Raw genomic sequence first — 8,440 nt, forward strand, 5'->3', positions numbered from 1 at the left:
CATTGATTATTGTTGCTCATATTCATTCAATATCTTAACTTCCAGGCAGCCATATTGGAGGCATGATCTCTTGGGATTGTTAACAGGGCCTACGCAGAACCTTAGTATATATCCTACAGGAAGAGCACAACTCTTACCTGTGAGAATGCTAATAGCTTCTCTGTAGTGAGGAAGGATAATTAGTGCTCGGTCTGCACTAGGCTCTCCACATGTATTTCTGAGTAGTCCTTACCAAAATGCTATGAGGTAGGTGTTTATTTCTACACTTGTCTCCTATAATCTATTACTAACACCACAGCCAGAGTGATCCTATTCAAATATAAGTCAGATCATGTCACTCCTCTGCTCAGACCCTTCCAGCAGCTTCCTGTCTCTCACAATAAAAGCCAAAGCCCTTGATATAACTTACAAGCCCTATGATTTGTTGCTTCCCCTCTACCTCTCTGACTCCATCCTCTCTCCCTCTATGCACATTGCTCCATAAGCTACACTGGCACCTGTGCATTTTTTTTTTTCTTGGAAATCCTACCTCAGAGTTTTCATACTTTTTGTTCATTCTGCTTGAAATTGTCACTGTCAAGCTTTTGCTTGAAAGTCACCTTCTTACCAAGGACTTTGCTAGTAATCCTGACTGAAATCTCATGAAACCTTTCTATCAGCCAACATTTCCTATCTTTCCTTCCAACTTTAACTTTTAAATATTTTTTGGCATCACATTTACCTACTTGTTCTGCTAGTTGTCTTCCTCGTTAGAATGTAAGCCCCACAAAGGTAAGGATTTTTCTCTATTTTCTAACCACTCCCACTACCCTATACCTAGCAACTAGAACAGCACCTGGGCCACATGAGATACACAATAAATATTTATTGAAAGCTGAATGATTTCATTCTTTCAGTCATCAAATATTTATTCTGCATTTACTAAAACCCAGGCATTATGCTGGACACTTGTAAAGCAAAAATGAACCAGAAGGACAAAAGTTTCTAACCTTATAGAATTTAAAATCAAGAGAGAAAAGAAAGAAACAATTAACAAGTGCTCATTTTATACATGTGGACTCTAAGTTTCACAGAGATTTGTGATAGTCTCCAATGTCCACTCTCCTTAAGTGCCACAGCTGGGATATATTCCCAGGAATTAAAAATCACAATGTCAGGTCTTTTTCCTTTATGCTGTGCTAGGGTTGACATAAATACCTTTTTTTCTCTCTTTTTAAAAAATAAATTGCTAATTGCACATGCTTGTGTGTACTTATAATGCCCTTCATTGAGCAGGAATTTCGTTGCTGTTTGCATCTATTGGGATTGTTCTCAGAGGTATTGAGGATTAACATTAGATGAAGCTCATCAATCATTATTATTGCAGATAAGCTTCATTTGATCTGCCCTTCAAGAACATCAAAATAAGAATAACAACTATTTCATCTCACTTGTTCTAAATAAAGAAAAAATCCCTTAGCTTCTTATATGAATAGGATGATGTGAAAACAAAGTCTGCTAAGTGGGTCACACTAGGAATTCCTTTTGAAAAGGTTATGTTGGCTATTAAATTTCAGCTTTATATAGTAATTATAAATTTTTAAGTTTGATATTTTTGATCAGAATAAACACTTAAAATGGGCACCTAGTTAGAAATCACATTAAATATCAGCTTTATATAGTAATTATAAATTTTTAAGTTTGATTTTTTTAAAGATTTTATTTATTTATTCATTAGAGACACACAGAGAGAGAGAGAGAGAGAGAGAGAGAGACAGGCAGAGGGAAAAGCACGCTCCATGCAGGGAGCCCGATGTGGGACTTGATCCCATGTCTCCAGGACCAGGCCATGGGCTGAAGGCGGTGCTAAACCGCTGAGCCACCTGGCTGCCCAAATTTGATATTTTTGATCAGAATGAACACTTAAAATAGGCACCTAGTTAGAAGTCAACTTCCACTGTTAACTTTTGTTAGGTTAGGGCTTTTCATTGAGAAAGCAAAGCTTAAAAAAAAAACACGATTTTATGTATGTTTTTTAAGAAAAGAAATTAGCTCTCCTAAACAGCAACAAATTTTAAACATTGCTTGATCGTCTATCTCAGGAGATAATTGTGTATATCAATCTGCAAATATAGAGGAAATCTCTCCATTTGGAAATACATCACATCACACAGAGAAGGCTTATCACCTCCACCGCCATTTGATGCTACCGTCTGGAGGCCAAGGCTTTGCCGTCTTTAAGGGCAAATAACCAAAGATGCTGTTGAGAAAAGTTCCACTGGATTCATGCTTCACCTTATAGAATGCAAAAAAGGCTTGACTCTGGTAGGATCCCTGTCATTTTCATACCTTGTGATTTTTGGTGAAAATACACATTAACAGGATGTGTTATCTCTGGCTTTCCTTTCCTTAATTCTTTCAACTTCACTCTTGGTGAGGGGGGCTGTTTTAGTGCACAAATGTGGTCAGCATTAACAGGAAATGACCGTGTTCTTATTTTTCATAAGTGTTAGGCTCTGAAGAAGAAAGAGTCACTGTACTCTTCTGGCTGGAACTAGGAAGAGATCAAAGGGCTAGCTGCAGGATAAGGCCAGGACCCTGGAGGAGGGAAAGAGAGGGGGGCAAGGGAGCCAAGGGAAAGAGACTTCCAGCTGACCCTCCAGATGTCCTGAGCCATACATGCAGCAGCCTACATCAAAGACATTACATATGTTGTATTAGTAATTATCCTGTCTGTGGGTTCCTAGTAAAGACATGGGTATCATGTGATACTAAAGTTATGTGCATTTCACAAAAACCTAAGAGACAAAGGCTTTGACAGAAACAGGATACGATTACATTTCAAATGAAGGTATGAAGAAATGATTATTTGATGTGATTTTCTCCAAATCGTAGAAGTTCCATGGAAAGTAATAGGAAAATTGTCAAGATTTGTAGATAGGCTAAAATGTTCACCCTGGACATCTTCAAAGTCATTAGTGCTGCAATAAAAAATATTTCTGCCTAACTAGCTCAATGTTGTGCTAGGTGTGCACCAAACGAAGTGCACAGCCCTTGCTTTCATAGCACTATATAGAGATGAGAGAGTCAGAGTCCCCTCTCTTCTAGCTGAAGGAAAGCATAATGGCGTGTTTTAGTCTTCTAAAATTAGTCAGTTGGTTGGTATGTTGCTTTTGGAATGAAAGTCTCCAAGGTCTTCTGAATAAGAGAACATAATCTCTCATTATGCAATCTTACAAGTTCCAAGAAAACGTAACACCAAATTTTAAAAGTTCTGTTTTTAAAAGAGATAAGACATTCCAAGTTGGGTTCTAAATCATTTCAAGTGGCCAACGCTGGCTACAGAGAATGGAAAAATTGGACTTATTGCACATGTTTGAAAATATGAGTAAGTGGTCTCTGAGAGGAGGATTGGTTTTGTCACACCTAGTTCAGTTTCCCTGAAATTAGGACTTGTTTGCTCATTTCAAGTTTTGTTAGATATTCTGGCTCAGTGCAACTATGGAATATCTGAATTCTGTAAAGGTAAATTGTTTCTATACCACTTCAGGTTAATTATATTAGTGTATATACTTTCCTATCACTTTATTGGAAATAAATTTTGACCCTTTATGTCACAAGATACCTAAGTGGTATTGGCAGAATTCTGAACTGAATTGAGATTATAATCACTTGGAGAAATCAGTCATGCTAAAAGATACTTCAAGCACGTGTTTTCTGGAGTAGCCTATGTCCAACATTTTCAGTATTTTCAAAAATTTTTAAGTCTAAAAAAAAATTTGTAAATCTAAAACCTGCAGTCATCCTGCCCCTAAAACAGCTGCTGATGTTCACACAATAATCCACCGCTACCTGTACAATAGAATTATGATGTAGTTCTTAGATTAAACCCCCTCTTATTGGTCTGCATAGACGTTAATCACTTTTTTACTTTACGTATAGATTATTGCATAACTGAACAGGATGGAAAGAGGGGAGCTCTTGTACGTATTAGAAGCTTCATTCGACGGCCATAATGGAGATGCTGCTGGTGACAATGCTTTCGACATTCTTCCCCATGATACACTGATGTAGCCAAACTTTAGAAAGTCTCCAACTCTCTGATGAATAAAGTCTTTAAACAAATGAAAAATAAGAAAGCATCTGGAAATGATATCATCCCTGCCAAATTTTCATGCTGGAGGAAAAATGACTCATGTAATCTCCCTGTATTCTCTTCTTGAGAAACAAGAATAAAAGAGAAAATGACATATGACTCTAGGGATATGGGGAGCACGGGTTTTATGTAATGATATACATCCAATGGCAGGATAGATACCCATTTCTGAACCACCTGCAGAGCATATGTTTTAGAAAAAGAGTTTTCATAAACAAGTGTCCATGGGAGAACTCTCATTTCTATTTTGGAAAGAGAATAATTTCATTTCTTAAAGGTGGGTATTTTGACATGGAGATTTCACTTCTCTCTGTTTCATCTAGTCTCTAAAGTTTTTCTTAGAAAGTACTGTATAAATGTATTTCACTCCACTTTTAGATGTTCTAGTTGAGGAAAGAAGCTCATCAATGGCTTAGCGACTTGAAATAAAATGAATCTGAAGGCTCTTGCTTTAGAACATATCCTTATTTAATTTCTGAGTGATGAATAGAGTTTTCAAAGCTGTAGAAACTACTTTGTATACTTTCTATTTATTAGCCGATTTGAGAAGAGTCTTGCTTATTGGAAGTGCACAGGATTTAGATAATCAGAAAACCTAAGCAGAAATCATATTTTTACCATTTTCTGATAAATTATTGAGCTCTCTGTTTTAGGATCTCCAAAATAGATGTAATAATAATACTGAAAAGGGCTTTGTTACAGTAATACACTCTCACAGTGCCATTTGGTCCTACTCCTTCTTCCTAGTAGCTACTTAAGAAAAAATGTTTTCCCATTTTGTTAGTACTCTGAGACCGTAAAGCATGTTTTCTTTTGGGAAAGTGCTATACAGTTATGGTTGTCTTAAAATGTGTCTGGTAGCTAAGTGTATTAGTCAAATATTGTTATGATAGTGCTATGTAACCAACAACCATAAAAATCTCAGTGTCATAAAACAAAATCCTGTATTTCTCATCTATGAAATTGGCTGGTGCTCAAGTGACCTATGCTAGGCTCAGCTGGATTCAGGCTGAAGGTTGGGTCCTGGATTGTATTACATACATCCCCTCCTCTTTTGAGCCATGAGCATCCTAAGGCATGTTGTTCTCATGGCTCAGGAAGGAGCACCAGAGTGCAAGATCACTTGTATCTGCTGCATTCCATTTGCTAATATCCTATTGGCCAAAATAAGTCACACCGCCAAGCCCAAATCAGGGTATGGTGACATACACTCACTCACTATATCACAGGTGTGATGTGTGTTATTATTTTAGGGGATGCAAGAACTTACACTAAAAATCCAATCCTTTGAAAAAGGTCTTAAGGTGACTTGTTTCCTCTTGGAAGAAAAAAAGAAACAACCAAGAACAGCAAAATACTTTTTAAAAAATTGACTATAGACTTGAGCATAAAGATGTTACTTTTTTTGCTAAAACATCTAAGTAACTCCTTTCCTCCAGAATCAGATTGGAATTTACACATAAAACTTGAAATCTTGGCAGTTATTGCTTCGATACAACTTTCATTGGTGTTTTATCTTTTAATTTGTAGATCAAGGGAAGGAGAGAATATATATAACCATCGAGATGATGGTAAATATTCAGCTTTAGCAATGCCTATGAGTTTTTGAAGAGTCTCGTCCCCATCTGCGCAGGGGTAAACCTACCCTCGTGCAAAGGTGACTGCATTCTAGACATCTGAAATGCATCCCTCAGTGATTTCTTATATTCCTGGAGTCACAGACACATAATGACAGAATGGAAAGAAATTTACAGAGTGCCCACGCCAATACCAATAGATTTTGTTAATGATATGGTTGTTCAGAATTATGAAGGGCCCGTGCAAAATGTCACAAGTGACATGGCTCCATTTATTCTTAGAGTGACTGTCTGTGACATATGTGTTGCTGTAACAGCAACGGGAATGAGTTAGTAGATGCCAAGGTATTTAATATTATGTTTATGTTAAGGGTTTTCTTGCTTTTCAAGTCCCAGATTTGGCCTTGAGAACTTTTAATTTCTGAGAAGGACCAGGCAGCTGCTGGAATCCTAGTTTGTATGGCTGTCACATCTTCACACCTCTACGTTCCTTGACAAGAAGTGGAAAAAAATATATACAAAGATTGAGAGGCAGCCCGAGAGAAGAAAATTAAGTACTTACTACTTTTTCCTTCTCTCTATCCAAGCCAATAATTATTGATTGAATCATTCATGTCTTAAATCATTCATGACTGTAATGCTGTGGCAGCCCACATAAGCAAACCAAAATCTAAGCCTATAAATGCTTCAAGGTTACAAAGTCAAAACCTTAGAAACAACCAATCACAAACAGCCGACTAGGCTTTAAACTACAGCCGATCAATAATTTCCTTAACTTTGCTTTTGACTTTTCTCTATAAAAGTCTTTCCCCACCACCTCCTGTAGGTGGAGCACTCCTAACCCTTTCCGGTTTGATCCTGCTGATTGAAATAGACTTTTGCTCAAATAAAGTTTTAAAATTACCAAAACCAACAAACCAACAAACCAAAGATGTGAAGATTTGCCTCAGGAATATAAAGAGTAATGGAAACACTGGTTTTGAGTCAGAAGGCCAGCTCTGAAGCTCATTGCATATGCAACCCCAGGTGGCCCTTGAACACCCTTAAGACTCTGACCTGTAGTTTCTCCAGATTTATGTATTTTTTACTTTTATTTCTGATAGTCTCTGCCTCTCTCTCTCTCTCTCTCTCTCTCTCTCTCTCTCTCTCTCTCCCTCTCTTTGGTCATTCTAGAATAGAGATTACAATTTTGGTCCTGTTGATTCTTTTCTATTTTCAGATTTCAGAACTATTTATTGGTTCTACTCTTATTTTTATCTTTTGCTTTTCTGGTGCTATTTTTCAATTTTTAAAGTTAGATACTTAGATCATTAGTTTTTTCAACTTTCGATTTTCTCTTTTTAAGTTATACACCTAAGTTATTAATTTTCAGCTTTCTAACATATGTACTTTAGACTTTAATTTTCTCTCTAGGTACTACTTCCATTGATTCCAAAAGGTTAGACATGTTGGATTTTCATTTTTCTTTCTTTTTTTTTAACAATTTTTTTTAACAGCTAACGTGTATTCATGATTTATAAGTGAAAACTATGGAATAAGATGTAGACTGAGGCTCTGATGCTCACTTTCCCTATTCATTTCAATCCTTAGCTGTTTGTGAGTAATGGCTTCTATTATTTTTTCATGCATTCTTCCATTGTTTGCTTCTTTCTTTTCAAGATCTTTTTTTTTTTTTTGAGCAGTTTTAGATTTACAGCAAAATTGAGAAGGAAGTACATAGATTCCCTATATACCCCCTGCCTCTGCACTTGCACGGCCTCCCAAATTACCAACATCACTTATCAGAATGGTACATTTTTTCACAGGGATGAACCTACACTGATGCATCATAATCACCCAAAGTCCATATTTTACCTTAAGGTTCACTTTTGCTTTTGTACATTCTATGTAGAGGTTTGCATAAATGTATTATGACATATATCCCTCATTAAAATACACACAATATTTTTCTTCCTTAAAAATCCAGTGTATTCCATTTACTTATCTCCCACTCTGCACCCCTAGAAACCACTGAACTTTTTGTTGTCTTCACAGGTTTGCTTTTTCTAGAATGTCATATACCTGGAACCATACCATATGTAGTCTTTTCAGATTGGCTTCTTTTGCTTAGTAATATGCATATAAAATCCTTCCATGTCTTCTTGTGGCTTGATAGCCTAGTTCTTTTTAGTATTGAATAATATTCCATTGTCTGGATGTGCTACAGTTTATTTATCCATTCTCCTACTGAAGGACATCGTGGTTGCTGTCTAGCTTGGGCAATTATGAATAAACCTGCTATGAACATCCGTGTGCAGGTTTTTGTGTGAACATAAGTTCTCCTCTCCTTTGGGTAAATTCCAAGGAGTACAACAGCTGAGTTATACAGTAGGAGTAAGTCTGAGAAACTACCAAGCTGTCTTCCAACGTATCTGTATCATTTTGCATACCAACCATCAATGTATGAGAGTTCCTGTTGCTCTGTGTTCTTGCCAGTATTTGGTGTCCTCAGTGTTCCAGATTTTGGCCATTGTAGTAGGCATGTAGTGGTATTTCACTTAATTTGCATTTTCCTGATGACAAATGATGTGGAGCATCTTTTCATATACTTATCTTCCATCTGCCTATCTTTGGTGGGGCATCTCTTAAGATCTTTGACCCAGTTTTTAATTGAGTTGTTTTCTTATTGTTGAATTTTAAGAGTTTTTAAAAAGATATTTTAGATAATATTTTTTTATCAGAAATATCT

General features: G+C 36.6%; 1 long non-coding RNA gene across 2 annotated transcripts in view; it reads left to right on the top strand.

Annotated features, from left to right (window-relative positions):
- LOC111091096 overlaps positions 1 to 4,539 on the top strand; it is a 151,432-nt gene extending 146,893 nt beyond the window's left edge. For both annotated transcript variants that reach the window (XR_005373891.1, XR_005373893.1), the window contains 2 exons: positions 2,082 to 2,304; positions 3,922 to 4,539. This is a non-coding gene — a long non-coding RNA (uncharacterized LOC111091096). The remainder of the gene's footprint in view (positions 1 to 2,081; positions 2,305 to 3,921) is intronic.
- The last annotated feature ends 3,901 nt before the right edge of the window (positions 4,540 to 8,440 follow it).

This window comes from Canis lupus, chromosome 19 (genome assembly GCF_011100685.1).
Source record: "Canis lupus familiaris isolate Mischka breed German Shepherd chromosome 19, alternate assembly UU_Cfam_GSD_1.0, whole genome shotgun sequence".
In the NCBI taxonomy this organism is placed as follows: domain Eukaryota; kingdom Metazoa; phylum Chordata; class Mammalia; order Carnivora; family Canidae; genus Canis; species Canis lupus.